This window comes from Choristoneura fumiferana, chromosome 7 (genome assembly GCF_025370935.1).
Source record: "Choristoneura fumiferana chromosome 7, NRCan_CFum_1, whole genome shotgun sequence".
In the NCBI taxonomy this organism is placed as follows: domain Eukaryota; kingdom Metazoa; phylum Arthropoda; class Insecta; order Lepidoptera; family Tortricidae; genus Choristoneura; species Choristoneura fumiferana.
In genome coordinates this window covers 6,001,401-6,019,286 of record NC_133478.1, presented here as the reverse complement: position 1 = coordinate 6,019,286, position 17,886 = coordinate 6,001,401, and the positions used below count along the sequence as shown (strand labels likewise).

Here is a 17,886-nt window from a genome sequence, read left to right as displayed (position 1 = left end):
GTACTGTCTGTATCATTAGTTAGTGTTGAATAAAGATTGTATTGTATTGTAAAACTATTACGCCTTTTTTTACAACTCTCCAGTTTTTCTTTCTAACCTCATACCGAAACTTAAAAACAAAAAGATTCCAAGATTAATAATGATTCCTAGTTGCATGTTTTTGTGATGTGCATTGTTAATAATGCAAAACTGCTTTGATGGAATATATAATTATAATGTTAATTACATCACTAACGGAATAACTTGACCTCATGTTCATATATAAATACGAATGATTACGAATGTTTGTACCCGACTCATGAATGTTACCATAATAAATTATATATTTAAGTATCTATTCATCTATTTGTAGAGGTAGGTATGTTCTGTAGTCTAAATATAATAGAAGCTTTGCTTAATTTGGAATTAGATCCATTGGTATAAATTAAGCTACGATATTTATCTATTTGATTTATAACTATAAGCTTTTTACTGGCCGTAATTTTTGTACTATACTTGCATTGTCATCCTACCTACGCATCTAGGTATACCAAATTATAAGTGGGTACATTATCAAACCGATCACCAAAAGTAGGTGAAAATTGACTGGCAAGATTTATAGTCAACTTTATGTAGAAAAAAAATACGTCTTTTTTGCATTATAGTTTATTTATAAAAAGTGTCTATAATTGAAAATAATCTCTTCAATCAACCAGCTATTGGTAGTGTGCCTGATGATTGAACAAATAGTTTTTTTTTAGCAAACAACACTTTGACGCAATAACACTGTGACTCATTCTCTATTGTTATATATTTCCAATTACATATTGAATACATTTTTGTGTGTGATTAATTAGCAAGCTCAATGAACATGTTCTAACCACTATGTCGTCAATAACTCATTAAAACTTAATTGTTGTATAATAAGTGTAAGTATGCGTCATACAGTCAATGTGCGACAGCTGAAAACATGTTGAACATAACGTTAAGTTGCATTAATTCTGTAGCATTTAGCGCTTTCATAGTTCACTTACAAGAACTTGAAAAACATGAGAAATTTCCTAAGCGATACTAATAGTTAATTTTTCGACATGCAATTACGTGTCGCTTGGGATTTTTCTGTCAGCCAGTAAATTAATATCCACGTCACCCTGAATGGCAATTAAGAAAAAAACCAATGCATTATTCTGAATTTCAAAGAAGACAGGTACATTTTTGGCATATTTTGCTATATTGATTTAATTGTTATAAATCATATCTTTTTTATCATCATCACAAAAAGTTCAAATTGATTTTATAAACATCACATAAGATTCAATAGGGTTGCCATTTCAAAAGAAAACTCGAGTCAAATCGTTGTTTCACGATTAATCGAGCAAATCGATCCTGCGACTGCGCAAAAAATCTATTCCATCTACGGTTATAAAATACTAACATAGTAAAGCATACGTTAGGGTTCTTTACTGTATCGGTATAAGGTTGATGTTGTGTTTAATTCTAGATTCTTAATTCTTGTTTAAATGCACTGCGATACAGCTATAGTCGGAGTCTGACAACTGTCTACAAGTTTTTATAGACCATTAAACGCTGTTAATATTATACATTAGGTGACAGGTTGACATGCCTATTAAGGTGAACTTTCTGTTTAGGGAATAAGAATCAAACTCGTTTATGTGCTTTGCTATTTTAATGAGCGGGGGTTACGAACATTTTAAATATAAAAGTTGTTGACAGTAATTGTCTTTGTGCTGTTTGATTGAGTTGATATTTTAAAATTTGAGTATCGGTATAATTGAAAAGCTCTGGTGTACTGACTAGTAGATACATATATATTATATTATATGTATTAAAATTGATGTCAATGAACTGACGAGCAAAAAATACGTAGGATGTTTTTGTATGGAGAGATTCACATATTATATACCCAATATTTTTAGGCGTCAAATAACTACCTACTTCATTTTCTATTATCACCAACAGAAATACCTAATTTTATTATAAAATATATCAATACAGTCTCTCGTAAAATAAAACAATTTAGTGATTCATAATGATAATCAATGTCGAAACCCGATTTTAAACCGAAATTTACTACGTACATAAGTATTACTAAAAACGTAATCATACCTTTTAAAATAATTAAATTAAATATTTCAAGTAAATTACGGATTGTAGAAATTTATTTAATCGGAAATTTGACGGTTATTTAAAATTGGTTATCTTTACGGTAACTTCGTGCAATTTATGCTTAACCATACATGTATGTATGAATAAGCTGTTTTTCTTAGTTCTTGATTTAGCGATTAAAAAAATTGACTGCGAAAATGAATAACGTATTAACATCCTCTCTTTTCAATTTGAGGTTGTTTACTTCATGATCATGCAAATAAAAACGAATGATATATGGACGTATTAAAATCAAGAATTTAATCTGATAACGTCACGAGAAATAAATACAAGTGTCAATTAACATTGGCTGTCAGTCAACCCTGGAAATTGACAGGGGTATTCACAATGTTCGGGTATTTCATTTTATCATTTTAGTTTATTCATGTCTTGGTAGTAGGTACATGCAAAATAATTCAAGTTATTACAGCACATTTTGACCTGACTTAGAGTATTTAAGTTTGCGTCATTTACCAGTATGTTAGCACAATAGCAAACTGGGTCATGACATGACGTCAGTCATAAAACTATTGTGAGATACGACTGCAGCGTTTATTCCTGACAGATCTGTTTGTGTAATAAAAGTACATATCACTTTTATGCCATTTTAAAGTAAAAGCAGGAAGATCATACGCACGCAGGTATAGCATTTAGGCCACACTTCCGTATCATTATTGCGAATTGAAGCATTACACTTTACTATATGAAAACAAAAACAACAAAAGCGGGTATTTTTATTTCTCTATAGCCAAGCGGGTACAGTACAAGTAGTAGTATTATAATTGTTATAACAGTATTGTGCCCTCGAGTTCTGAACTCAATAACGACGTTGTTCAGTGGTATGTATTATATATGCATTAATATCTGCCAAAGCGAAGCGTGCAAAAATATCTGGCCCTAGGAGTAGAGTCGTATCGGATATTTATGCACGCTATGTTGTGTCAGATAAGGTGTCAGATGCTGGTGACTGTACGTACAAGATCTCCTAATAAAAACCAACTTAAACGAGTGTTTACGACACTATCGATTACGGTAAGGCCCAGGGTTGCCATATTTTTGGAAAAAAAATAAGGAAAGTGAGTTTCTTTCGGCGATTCGGTTTGATTTTTTTTTCCTTTTTTTATTAATATTGGCTGGGTTAATTAATTCTGAGCTATAATCATGTTGCAATCCAGATTGCGCTAAAGCTACAGAATAACAATATCTGATATAAGACAGTCATGAAGAATACTTGATTCAGCTACTTATACAGGTCCAGCTTTGTTTGTAGCCATCTATCCCTTTTAATGTGTACTTGTATTTAAGGAAATCATTATTGGACTGTATTGTAAATCAATATTAAAGCAGGTATAGCAGGTATAGGGTTAAGCAGGTAATATGGGCCAAAAATCGCGACAAAATGGCCAAAACTAAGAATGTCTTTAAATGCATGGTTGCAATGAATAAATGAATATGAGAATACGAATATAGTTCGTCAGAACGAGGGACAACTGAACATCGTCGACATCGAGACTGTCCTGTCAGGATCAGGACAGATGGCCACACTGATTAAGCAAGATAGCTAAATGCTTCGAGTTTCTCATGGTTCTAGGTTGTAGTAGATGCAGTTCAACAAAATAAATAGCTTAACACCTGCGTGGAGTTATTTAGTTTAGACACATTAATGTACATTTTTTACTGAATAAGCAAGTACTAAAGGCCACTAGAGCTTTTGATGGGATACTATTTATTTTGCTGATTCAGTGTGATAAATTAAAATTTTCAAAATTGAGCTTTATCGATGCTATCGATGTTTTTAACAATTGCGAGGCTGGAGACTCTAACGGTTTTAAATTGTCGTAGTTCGGTAACCAAAGTAATAAACGCATTGCATTGTATATATTGTGAAACAACAACAAAATAAACTTTCTACTGTGGGTGTTGATTATATTTGTTGGATTGTCAAATAGTCACGCCTATAGCCAATATTATCTTCCAGTCTTAAGTACAACAATAATTACCTCAATCATAGGTTATCCAGTGGTTATCTACGACGATACCCCCTATAACTTTAATGAGCTTATAATTATTTTCGCCATTGCTTTTGACGTCAACAGACTGCCGTTTACGTTTTGTTTTTTGGACTCTCGTAAAAATGTGATGAATCAGTAATCTGTCTTCTGAAACCATTAGAATATGAGGTTATCACCACATTGACAAAATGATTTTGCGTTAGTAGACCGTTGTACCTATTATGTAGGTACATGTTTAGCATAGCAATCCTATTAATGTTATAAATTAAATATAATACTACTTATACTATAATTGACAAAGTTTTTAAAGATGTTTGAATGTTTGTTACTCAATCACTCAAAAATGGTTTGACGAATTTAAATAAAATTTTGCACGATGATAGTTTATAACATGGATGAGCACTGTAGCTACCGAAACCCTGGCTGCTGAAGTAGAGGTTTTTCTAGCGATGCTTGAATAAAACTTCGATAAAGATTCGACTGTAGTATAATTTCGGAGGTAGCTGGTGTACATAGGAAAGTGCTTAATAAATGTGTGTCTTTTGACGGTTACATAGCTTTTTTTATAGTACATGCGAATCTGTGATTGGTCAATATTTTAACGTCATGACCTCTGTAGTGCGTTTTGATTTTACTTTGCAGCTTAAGTAATTTTATGTATAAATTTAAAACATAAATGACGAAATAAAAACAGTTGCGTTTGCAACAAGCACATATATGATACTTTTATCGAATCGTATTGAATATTTTTTTAAATTTGTGTCGCTGAACTTTAACTACCGTCAAAACCAACACGTGTATCATAGGTACCTACTCTGAGACCACCGCGGCAGCGGCCATATAGGCGGCCTACGTGAAACCACAGCTAAATACCCCCTTGATCGGCTCGCCGCCATTTAAAACAGCACTTAGCAATAAATGGGGCCTTCCGAGCCAGAGGTGGATACAGGTATTTTTATAATCGCCTGGAGGTAGATTTGTTGGCTTGTTGAACTAACGTGGCCTGAATGGCGGGCTTGGAATGCTGCGGATATGAGTGTAACGCCTACGTGCGTGTAATTCCCATATTCGAATATTAACAAAATCCTTGTAAGGTAATATATTTGGTCAAAAATATACTGGTAGGTACTTAATTGATTGATTTCTGAGTAGAAACCAATAGAAGTCCAGTAAGTCATTTCAAAATTTAAGTATAATTATTTACTAACGTTTGATGATTTGTGGTTAAATGAATACAAAACAAATGGCGGTTTCTCATTTTTAAAAAGTCAAGTACCTATCCCATAGTTACCTAATAATTTTAACCGACTTCAAAAAAGGAGGAGGTTCTATGTTCCAATGTTTGTATTTTTTTAAGTTAATATTTAAAAAAAAAATGCATCTTGCATTTCATTGCATGAGCTCTGTGCTAACGAAATATTATTAGTTAATCAAGCACCACAATATGTAACACTAACTGTTGCCCACGACTCCACCCGCGTAGAATTCGTTTATCCCACGGGAGCTATGAAATTTTCTGGAATAAAAACTACTCTATGTCCTTCCCCGAGACTCATACTATCTGTAGGTATACGGAATTTTATGTAAATCGGTTCAGCTGAAGAGTTTACAAACAAACAGACTTACAAACTTTACCATTAAGATTTAAAGCATTTATAATATTAGTGGGATACGATCTCTTATAAGCACTTTGTAACCTAAGTATATTTATGTGATCTGACTTCCATATTGTGATTCCTTTGTTTTAAGTAAGTTATATAGCTAAACTAAGGTTTTGTATCCTAGTTAAGCCAGTTATAACCAGAATTAATTATCTAATATAATTTTAACTGGTTCCCCGCGTTACAAGCGAAGCCTACTACGGGGACCCCTGGTAATTAAATAAATAAATAAATAAATATCATGGGACACTTGACACCAATTGACCTAGTCCCAAACTAAGCAAAGCTTGTACTATGGATACTAGGCAACGGATAAACATACTTATATAGATAAATACATACTTAAATACATATTAAACATCCAAGACCCGAGAACAAACATTCGTGTTATTCACACAAATATCTGCCCCGGCCGGGATTCGAACCCAGGACCTCAAGCTTCGTAGTCAGGTGCTCTAACCACTTAGCCATCCGGTCGTCACCGGCCGTCAATTCGTGTCAACCACTGTATATTTTTAAATAAACACATTTTTTTAATGGCAAACCTCCACGGTGCGCAACAGGCCACTTACAGAAGAACAAATTCAAAATTATTGATTTTCTATTGTAGGTGGTATTGTATTTTTCTTTTATACTCACGACTTTTTATTTCTCTAACCGGCTAGCCGGCTACAAATGTTAATACATTTTGCGCGATGTTTAGTATGAGAAACGGAACATCAAAGTCACCACTTTGCTGTCAAAGTTCTAATCATTAGTCAGCATGACGATGTTGTCACGTCACTGATACACGTTACACATGGGAATGAAAGGTTAATGATGTTCGCTGACAAAAAACTTTGTACGTAGAATGACACGTGAATCACAAAGTTTAGATTTGAAGATTCATTCATCATTTAGATTATTAATCAAAACTATTTGTAACATCAGATTATAATACCATGGTTGTAATTAAATAAAAATAAATAAATAAAAATTTGTTAATGTCTAATGAGCCGAAAACCTTTGATTGATTAACAACCTTTGGTCCGAAAATTTATTATTTATTCGGTACAATTACATATTGTAAACAATGTAGTAAAAAATACAGCGAAAAGGTACATCTATTATTATATAAGTTCCTAGAAGTACCTAAACAGCAATACTATATTTTTTATTTTAAATCGATATTAGACACTTTTTCGGGATATTTTACAGGACAGACTAATAGATACACGCTGCTATACCGGAGAATTAAGTAAAATTTAAATTTCATTTTAACTACCAGATATAATGTTTATCATGAGCGAAGCCGGGGGTTGAAGCTAGTAAAAAATGACTGTCAATTTAACCCAAATGAATTGGCGTAATTTTCATTGGATAATAATTATTATTATGATTATGATGTGCGACCCACTCTCCACCAATAATGTTAGGACAGAATAAACACTTCCAACGACAATACAAGCATTGAAGTTTAGAGGTATTTCATAATCGTCATCATTCAAAAGAAATTCTCTGTCGAACAAACGCTCCCTCTTTAGAACGCCACAATTACAACTTGAAAGAAGAAAGAAAGAAAGAAAGCAAAAAACATTTATTGCCACAAAACACATTAAATAAGGTTTCATACAAAATAAAAGTTTATAATTGTGACAATAGGCGTTGGCGTCAGCATATGCTGCTGGCGCCCACTGCTGGGCACAGGCCTCCTCTCAGCCGATTCACCGATTGCCTGCATGGCATTTAAGAATCAATATTCTCACAAACATTACACGATACGTAAAAAAATATTATTTGCCCGGACTTTATTGAAATGGAACGAAAACCGGCAGCTTAAAACAAATAAACTCTTAAGATTGATGTTTGGGAGTTTCCTTTTGAGCGTTGGTACCCTGAGAAGTGGAAATGTCAAGCCGAGTGTAATAAACGGATACAGCCAATTCGTTACAATGAAAAAAAACGATACTTTGTTGTAAAATATACGTAATTATCAAAAGAATTATGTGATTACTGCAACTGCTTTATATTTCAGAAGGGGGGCAAGTTACAAGCGACAATGATAGAGCGGAATGAAATTCAGTAAATATTGGAAATTTTGTAATTTTTCATTATTTAATTCAACCATTATGTGTTAAAATTTCAAGGTAATTTTAAATGCTATACTTTGACCATAAACATCAAAGTACTACGTTAATTTAGTTATTAAATATTGTGTAGTCACCAGCACCAATATCTGATACAATAAAGCGTGCATAAATATCTAATAAGATTCTATTTCTAGGGCCGGTAGGATGAGTATTTTTGCACGCTCCTCTGTGGCAGATATTAATGTAGGTGACTGTACACATCAAAATTTTTTACGACTTAGTTCGGGATTTTGGTGAAATGAAATGAAGAAATTTATGTCGTATAAAGCAGCAATCCCTTTACCACGTGCCAATCATGTCGACGATATTACATATTACATAGCCATAATCAGCCAGTTTAGTATCTAGAACACCTTAAGAACTTTTTTAGATAATTAAGGCTATGTTGGGTTTTAATACAGTATATTGATTTGTTTAGTGTTTAGAGTTAACTATTTTACTAATAGAATCTAAGAAAATTCAAGGCACTAAATATCACTACGTCGCATTGTTAAATTTTTTAAAGAGTTTGGGAGATAGATGCACTATGTACGAAAATAAATAAGACAAAAAATAGACCCTATAATCTTTGAGATTTCAATTGACATATTTACCAGTTGTAATTTGAGTTTACTCCTTAATTATTCCAAAGTGCTGGCAGTCAAATGACACACTAAAAATCTGGAGAGCTTTTGGTTGTTTCCGCTTATCGCTTCTATTTTGAACCAACAAATAAGCTTCAGGTCAAATCAATTCACCTACAAATTGCTTTAAACAATTGTTAATGGCAACCTTTTCAACAGCTGTCACCGATTCAAGGCACTCATTAATATCGGCGATATAGTTTGACGTATCGGTTTTAAATGTCAACCGACTTCAAAAACGTGTTGTGCTGTTTTTAAATTGTTTACTTATGAATTAATATCACTGTGATTTATATTATACTGGCCTTGTTGTGTAGGTACCATTCGATCTGGATGTTGAATTGAATCTTCATAATTATTTTTTAATTTATATTTCAATATCGGGATAAAAAATAGTAGTAGTATGTTATTACTGAGATCAACATACCACATTGAATCCGAATTCGTCCAGCCAAATTAACGTAACATAAACATGATACAACGTATTTAACAAACACACACACTGACACAAATTTTCACATTTATAATTCCTCAAATTATTTCTTGATTAATTAATGGTCCTTAATGTAGGTGTAAAACAAAAAGAAGCAAATACAGTTACAAATCTTACGACCTGTATTTAAAGCTTGAGAATACTATTGACGCTGCAAACCCTACATTAAGCGCGTAATGTCACCATTTTATTAATTTGGCGCCGTTTTTAACCGACCCCAAAGAAGGTCAGTATTGATTTCACCCGCATACCTCGGCTTCCGGTTCTTCGGCAGATGTTTTGACTTTTAAATTTTATTTCACAGCAATTTGTCTCAGTTAATCAACGTCAATCCGACAAGATTTAATTATTTAATCGCTTTATTCCCTAATTACCATTTTCTAGGACTTCCGAAAATCTATGGCCTAATAATCATAAAATGTAAAATCATACCAGTGAAGAAGAATTCTTCTGTTCCTTACTCGTGCTAAATTTATCTATGACCACAGAAAACATAATAAATAGTATGACACAGTATATTACAAAACTCAGTATTGTGATCTACAACTTCTGCAAACAAGTTGTTAAAGATTAATTAATTGGCTTGACAAAAGACTTGGAACTGCACAGATTCGGTGTTTTCGTGGCGTCCTCCCGGTCCTCCATTTCAGAGGACATTAAGCTGGTCTAGTGAGTGCCGTTTAACTTACTAAAATTCAACGGAAATCCACTAAACTAACAAGAAGTCTTGTCATCTAAAATCAAGGGGTCACCAACCTGTCAGTTGTAAACAACTTAACATTCTTTTAGGGTTCCGGAGCCAAAATGGCAAAAACGGAACCCTTATAGTTTTGCCATGTCTGTCTATCTGTCTGTCTGTCTGTCTGTCCGTCCGTCCGCGGCTTTGCTCAGGGACTATCAATGATATATATGTAAACTATGCCGACAAAATGGTACAATAAAAAATTCAAAAAAAAAATCTTTTTAGTGTACCTCCCATAGACGAAAAGTGGGGGTGATTTTTTTTTCTCATCCAACCCTATAGTGTGGGGTATCGTTCGATAGGTCTTTTACAACCATTAGGTGTTTGCTAAGACGTTTCAGTGATTTGTTTGCGAAATATTCAACTTTAAAGTGCAAATTTTCATTAAAATCGAGCGTCCCCCCCTCTAAAATCTATACCGGTGGGTGGAAAAATTTGAAAAAATTCAGGATGGTAGTAAGTATATCAAACTTTCAAGGAAAACTATAACGGCTAAGTTTGCTTGAGAATTATTAGTAGTTTATGAGTAAATAGCAGCCTAAGGTATAAAATATACCTAAACTTGCTGATTGAGTTGTTCTTCGTGTAGCTAACTAGTATATTTAGGTACTATTAAGTTTCGTTGAGCTATGATCAGGGTGAATCTACGGGATTGAATCAGAAAAAAGAGATACTTAGAAGAACGCGGGTCCCCGACATAGCCAAGCGAATTAGCTCGTTGAAGTGGCAATGGGCAGGCCATATAGCACGGAGAATAGATGGCCGTTGGGGCGGAACAGTTGTGGAATGGAGACCGCGGATCGGCAAGAGCAGAGTAGGACATCCACCACAGAGATGGACGGATGACCAGGTTACACCCGCGGGTTAACCCGTCACTCGTCCTAGAGACTACATTAAGGCGGATAGATACAGGCCGCTTCCAACTAAAGCAAATGGAGGTCTACGAGGGAGGCCTATGTGACACCTTATAGCTAATATGGTGATGGTGATAATGATAATGATGCCGTATACTTCTGCCTTAATTTCATCCATGTAATTTGCTAAAAAAATTGTCGGAATAAAAGGCTTCGTTAATTCAGGATATATAAGGTCCCCATTTAGAATTTAGAATTTTAGAATTTTCATTTAAAAGTAATTATGTTTACCGTATAGTATTTAAAGAGGTTGGTTTTGAACGATAAACGTGATCGGGTCGTGGTTCTGTTTAATTGCAGGATTAACTCCAGTGTGATAACGCACGGTGCACTTATTTACCTAAAGCAAGCATAATGAGATAAGCTAAAACAATCAATTTACCGCAGAATGTATAAAAGAGTGCTCGTGCCTTTGAACTATACGAAGTACATATTGAATGCCGGCGCTATCGATCCTGAGTGTTGAGATCTCGAAAGACATTAAATTATTCGGGAAATAGCATCTCACGGCGTTAGACGTAAAACGCCTATTACTGTAAAGAAAGACATACCTAAGTCCTCCTATATGTAGGTATACATAAGTACAACTATATATATAAAATACAAATTATGTACATAATATAATGTGTACACATTTGGCATATGAAAAAGCGCGCATTGGAAACGCATATTTTAAGAACCAATTTTGAATTCTCATGCCGAGGCGGGCTTTTAGTGTGTATCACTATCATCATAGTCAGCCGTAGGGTGTCCACTGTTGGGTATAGGCCTTCCTTATAAACCTTCAGTTGCTTCGATTGGGATCTTAATGGCGGACGTCTAACGCTGCGCTTGCCGATCCGAGGTCTTGATTCGTGAACTTTTCAGCCCCAACGGCCATTTGTTACTTGTTTGACATTTGTATTTAACAGACATAGGCAAGACATAATTTGATTACAAGTAACCTGTATCTTTTTTATGAGTAGGACGACGTATATTCTAAATTGTGCCTTTTGTTTAAATAATTACTTTAACGGTTAAAATATCAATATTATTTTTCAATATTTTACCGTGCGTCATTTGTTTGTTAATTTTGTTTTTATAAATTAGTTAGTGAATTACAAATTACTGACGTAATTTGTGTTAAATTTGAAATAACGTGACACCAGTGACTTATGTTTTAACGTAAACTGACAGCTGTCATAATGAACGCCGTCACTCATGTTTTTCCAAATTCCAAAGGGTAACATTAAAATTATATATATTTTTCCCAATTTTACAATTCTACGGTCATTATTTTTATTCAAACCCTAAAGATGTGCCTATAAAAGGCGAATGTACTGTTTCTCGCAAGCAAGAAAATTATTTTCGAATAACACTTGATAGAAACTATAACTTATAAAAATTTACATCGGTTTCATTGATTATTATATTTAACTGTTGCTTCTGTGTTACGTTTTACCACCAAAAGTTCTCGCGCGTTTTTTTTTTGTTGACGTCTCGATTGAGCAGGTACGCATAACTTTTAGCACTCTAACCGTGCGTATCGACAAATTGTTCTCATAAATAAATAAAATAATAAATGAATGTCATGGTACAATTTATACCAAATGACGTAGCCCTAAACTTCGCAAAGCTTGTGGATGCTATACAGCCAATAAACATACCTATGTGTATACTAAAATATAAACATACCTATGTGTATACTGAGATATGTGGTGCATAGGAGAAATTTGTGTCTGTACTCCTGTCCAGTGGTGGTGTAGGAGTATAGCACGCAGCACGGTATGCTGAGGACCTGGGTTCGATTCCCAGCGCTGGTCTCTTTTTCTAGTTTTTCTGTGCTTTTATGTTTCGGTTTGTATTTTCGATATGGATTTTACGGCATGACCGTAAAAGTAACAAAAATTTGGAATTGAAATAAAAAATACAAAAAGATTCCAAAAACCAATCATAAAATGAGCATGCTAACTTGAGTGCAAATATTCATAATTCAACTTTGAGTAGGATTCGAACCCAGAACTTCTAGCTTTACATATCTCATAATATCTCATATTATGATCTCTTTAGCTCAACCTGCGGCCCGTGAGTGATTCTATGAGTGGCCCGCCTGCCATGAGTTTGATTGATTTTCGAACATTTTAATTGATTGATTGACCTATGGAATTCTTTTTGAAGTAAATTATTTTAATTAATTTAATTTAAGTAAATCTGCGCCAAATTTCCAAGACATAATGAACATATGTAAAATAGTAAAACTCAACGAACCGATTGTTCTTTTCGTACCATGACTCAAGCATTGCTAAAATTAGATCGCTAACCAAATGAATCGTTTAGTTTCGAGCTGATAAAGAAAAGTACTGTACTAACAAATGCAAAATGGACTAATTTGGGAGTAAACCCAAGTTTGTTTTGAAAACAGACCGAAGATCTAACAGAACTCATACTTATAATGAACTAAATTTCGTTCAGTTTCCAGCTTTGTTTGTGACTTATTGGCGATGAAAATTGGCAAAACACGAAAAATTGAAATTAAAACAAACTTAAAAGTAAGCACAAAATTATTATTTTTTCATAGCATTATAATCAAATCTAAAGCCAAGTTTAGACTTGCAAGAAAAATCGTGCAAGTTGCATTATATTGCGAGGCCGTAGGTAATGCCAACGAGTTTGTGGTGGTCAATCGAGCGCCGCAATGTAATGCAACTTCCACGATTTTTCTTGCAAGTCTAAACTCTGCTTTAACATTGGGGTTAATTTTCATTGCTATTTTTCTTTTATTAGGTAGTTTTGCGCTCTTCTTATCCACCCTATAAACCCAGACTCATATACACTGTATGAAAAAAGTCACAAAAGTAACGAAAAAATAAGGACAAATTCTGCAAAAAAAATTAAAGGATAGACTTGAAATGAAAATCCCATTTTAAAAAAATCTATGAAGACGTGTTATTACTAAATTACGCTATAAATAACAGCTTAATGTAGTGTTTTTTCACGACAAAATAACGTCTTCCAACTTTTTGGGCCACTCAAAAACCCGCTCTAGATGCCTTCTTTTTTATCATATCAGTACCTAATCAAAATCCAGTTACCAGCCCAAAATGACGCAACTCTTTAGTATCACTAAATCTATTTTGGTATGAAACTCTATTTAAGATGCCGGTTTAGAGATAAAAGTAATTAATTGTAGCATAAACTTAAAGTGAAATATAAATAGGCTCCGTGCGATTAGGAGTCATTTAGTTTTTATCTTTTGAACATAAAAGTTTTTTTATTAAATTGATGCTATGTTTTACATTGTAGCGTGCGAATTCGATCATATGCGATTGCCCGAATAGGTAGTGCATTAGCTAAGTTTAAGGACAAAAGTTGTCAGAATAAAATGTTCTCTATATTTTTAAATTTATTTGAACACCTTTGCAAAGTGCGTATGCAAATCATTTAGTAATAATCACGTTAATTTTCTATTATCTAGCCCGTGTTTGTTATTGTTTTTTGTTTGCACACGCCAAAACAACAAAAAACATATACTGACTACAAGTTTAAAATATTAAGCATCTAACGTTCTTGAGTATATTCACAATACAGTACAATACAATGATTCTTGTTTTAGTACTAAATAATACGTAATTCAATACACAAAATAAGTACAAGGAGAAAATTTGCAAGGTAGCTAAATGACTACAAAAAGCAAGACACAATCTAATAGTAAAATTAAAATGTCAAATAGTATATATTTTATCGAAATGTGATTTAATAAATATAAGGGAAATGAGACATTCAGTGCCTGTAATAAGTTTTTAGAACTTGCCCGGAATTTGACAAGCGTGCTTTTCGTGGGATTTTTCCAACCACTATCTTATCAGCTTCAATAATTAAATGTGAAGTCCAGTATTAACCAGTAGCTGTTTTTGTCCTCGGTAGTAATATTCCTCAGCTAAATTATGTCAACGTTGATTATAACGAAGTCAAGCCTATATAATATCAAGCATGTGTATGTATGTAGTTATGTTAACCTTTTTACTGTACACAACTGAAGGAAGAAACAGTCGACTAACGTTGATATAAATGTGAGATGAGATGAACTGATTCCTTTAAAACAGATCTCCACCTGTCAACCTTTGAGTAAATAAGAGCGTTTAGTTAATTACATGAGACATGAATTAAAGGAAAAGAGAGTGGCAGGGTATATAAAACGTGTATATTGTTTACAGTAAGCGACATACGACTGAATGATAGAACAATATTTAAACCAAAATACAAATTGCACACATCAAAAACTAGCCAGGGTATTTACCTGTATTAAAATATAAACATGAAGTTAAGATTGGTTTTTTGAAATCTTTTTGTATTTTTTATTTAAATTCCAAATTTTTACTTTTACGGTCATCCCGTAAAACGTAAATTGAAAATACAAACTGACATATAGATGCACATAAAAACCAGAAAAATAAGACCAGCACTGGGAATCGAACCCAGGTCCTCGGTATTCCGTACCGCGTGCTATACCGCTACACCACTGCTGGTCAAGGTCATATGTCCATCTCGTTGGTGTCCTTCATCAGATAAAAGTAATATAACAGCTACTCGTATTGTTATACGAGCTCGATGATCTGTATGTATAGAAGCCTTTACAAAAGTGCATACAAACATAGACAATAGACTTTAAGCGATTTAAACATCAACTCAGGCTTAGCCACATTGCAGTCTGGACCAGTAGGTAAAAAACAACAATTAAAATCATCATCATCATCTCAGTCGTAGGACGTCCACTGTTGGACATAGGCCTCCCCCATAGACCTCCAGTCGCTTCGGTTGGCATGGCAGCGGCTTGCATCCACCGTGAACCCGCGGCTTTAACCAGGTCATCTGTTCATCTCGTTGGTGGACGTCCTACGCTGCGCTTGACGATTCGCGGTCTCCATACGAGAACTTTTCAGCCCCAACGGCGTTCTCCGTGCTATATGGCCTGTCCATTGCCACTTCAACGAGCTAATTCGCTTGGCTATGTCGGTGATCCTTGTTCTTCTACGTATCTCCTCATTTCTGATTCGATCCCGTAGAATAGAAAGAAACCCCAAGCATAGCTCTCTCCATAGCTCTCCATAGCCTATTTATAAGGCCTATAGTGAAGCACTAGGTCTCGGATCCCTATATCATCACTGGCAACACACATTGGTTAAAGACTTTCGTCTTAAGGCATCAAGAAATTTTCTGACGAAAAGACATTGCGGGGTTTCCCAATCGCTGCCCACCAATTAAAATAAACAGGATACATTTATTGTTCACCAACGCACACATTTATAATCTGTGTGTAAAGCAATTAAATATCTCACTAAGAACTAGCGGTTTTGACCCAATGTAGGTTTTACAGTGTATTTATTGTATACAAACATAAAAAGTAACCACATGTTGGTTTTAATGATATGAAACAATATTTCATAAAATTTCAAGTTTCATACAACTCGCCACTTGCATCCACCGGTTGCCCTCAACTCTCACGATGCGTCAGTCTATCTGGTGAGAGGTCTGCCAATGCTACATCTTCCGGGTCTTGGTCGCCACTGGAGGACCTCACCATTTTCAACATGAGTAGTAAAATTATCGCTTAAGAGTCTTACGGGCAATTTTCTTACAAATGGTTAAGTTGCCATATTTGACGGTACTCAATAAACACTTGCGATTTGTTCCTAGATCTTTCTGTGTAAATTCAAAAACAAGTACTGTTCGCTTAAAAAAAACTACAGCTATTTTAAGCAAAACCACTTACAAAATGTAAGTTACAATCGTACAGACATTGAGAGTCATTTACTATGACAAAGTCTCATCACAAATTGTTTACAAGTGAGTAAGGACGTTGTCGCACTCGGAGGGCGAGGTCCAAACGGTCAGACGATACGCCCCAGACGCCGGGTTATCCTTATCACTGTTATCAATGACCTGCGCAGACGCAGTTATGTAATTAACTGGCGTCATAACTGGTGGCAATTAGTTAACTGGGCTATGGGTTGCGGCACGTTTTAAGGCTCTGCCACGACTATGAGCGGCATGGCGAGCGTTTAAGTGTCCATTGCTTGTCCTGGCAAGTAACCACTGCACGACGAGTGTTTCGGCTGCGTAATGAATAGAGTAAACGCTCGCTGCCGCGCCGGTTGTAGTAGCCTTAGCTGGACCTTTAGTTTAGTGACGCACATCGTTTTTAATGAGGGACAGAGATAACGAAATTAATTTCACATTTAAAAGGGGCGTACCTATTGATACTTTATCTGAAAAACCGGCCAATCGCGAAACGGCATAGTTTCATAGAAATATTATTTGACATTGATTATGTATGTATTATTATTATTACATTTTATTATGGTAGAGCAAACCTACATATAGTTTTACAATTGTCCTTGTGACACATAGAAGCCTTTATAGATTGATTTTAAAAATTCGTTACTGATTTGACGACAGTTTTCTTATTGTCAGAGGTAGAATCACAATGTCAGAATTTTTAAACACTTCAGAATCACAAAAAATCTCATTTCCAAAACTTTCAAAACAACAACATAAATCTTTACGAGTAAATCCTTATATTTTTTATATTACGTTTAATAGAAAATTTTAAATTGCGATTTATTTTCACTATTTTTTAAAGAAATCAGCCTTTATCACCAGACTTAAAATTTTCGTCATTTAGTCACAGGAATTATCGAAAAATGTCTCTACCATCCTACTAATATTATAAATGTGAAAGTTTGTGAGTGAGTTAGTGATTGAGTGAGTGAGTTTGTGAGTGAGTATGTTTGTTACTTCTTCACGCTAAAACGGCTGGACGGATTTGGATGAAATTTGGCAAAAAGTTAGTTTATAACCTGGATGGCTTTTTATCCCGATATTCCCACGGAATAGGGATAAAATCTTGAAATAACAACCGCTGGGCTTAGAGTCATGAAATTTGGCATGGTTGTTTTAATATAACGTCAATGAAACCCACGATGTAATTTTAGGGAATTCCCACGAGAATTTAATAAAATCCCGGTATTTCAATTCAACTGCTGTATCTAATGATTGACGCGTGCAAAGCCGCGGGCAAACGCTAGTAATTAATAAATACTCGTACAGTCACCAGCACCAATATCTGACACACCAAAGCGTGCATAAATATGTAATACGACTCTATTTCTACGGCTGGTAGGAGGTGTC

At 34.5% G+C, this 17,886-nt stretch overlaps 1 protein-coding gene across 4 annotated transcripts in view; it reads right to left on the bottom strand.

The window, feature by feature from the left end:
* IP3K2 (Inositol 1,4,5-triphosphate kinase 2) overlaps positions 1-17,886 on the bottom strand; it is a 243,161-nt gene that overhangs the window by 28,027 nt on the left and 197,248 nt on the right. The gene's annotated exons all lie outside the window — the stretch shown is intronic.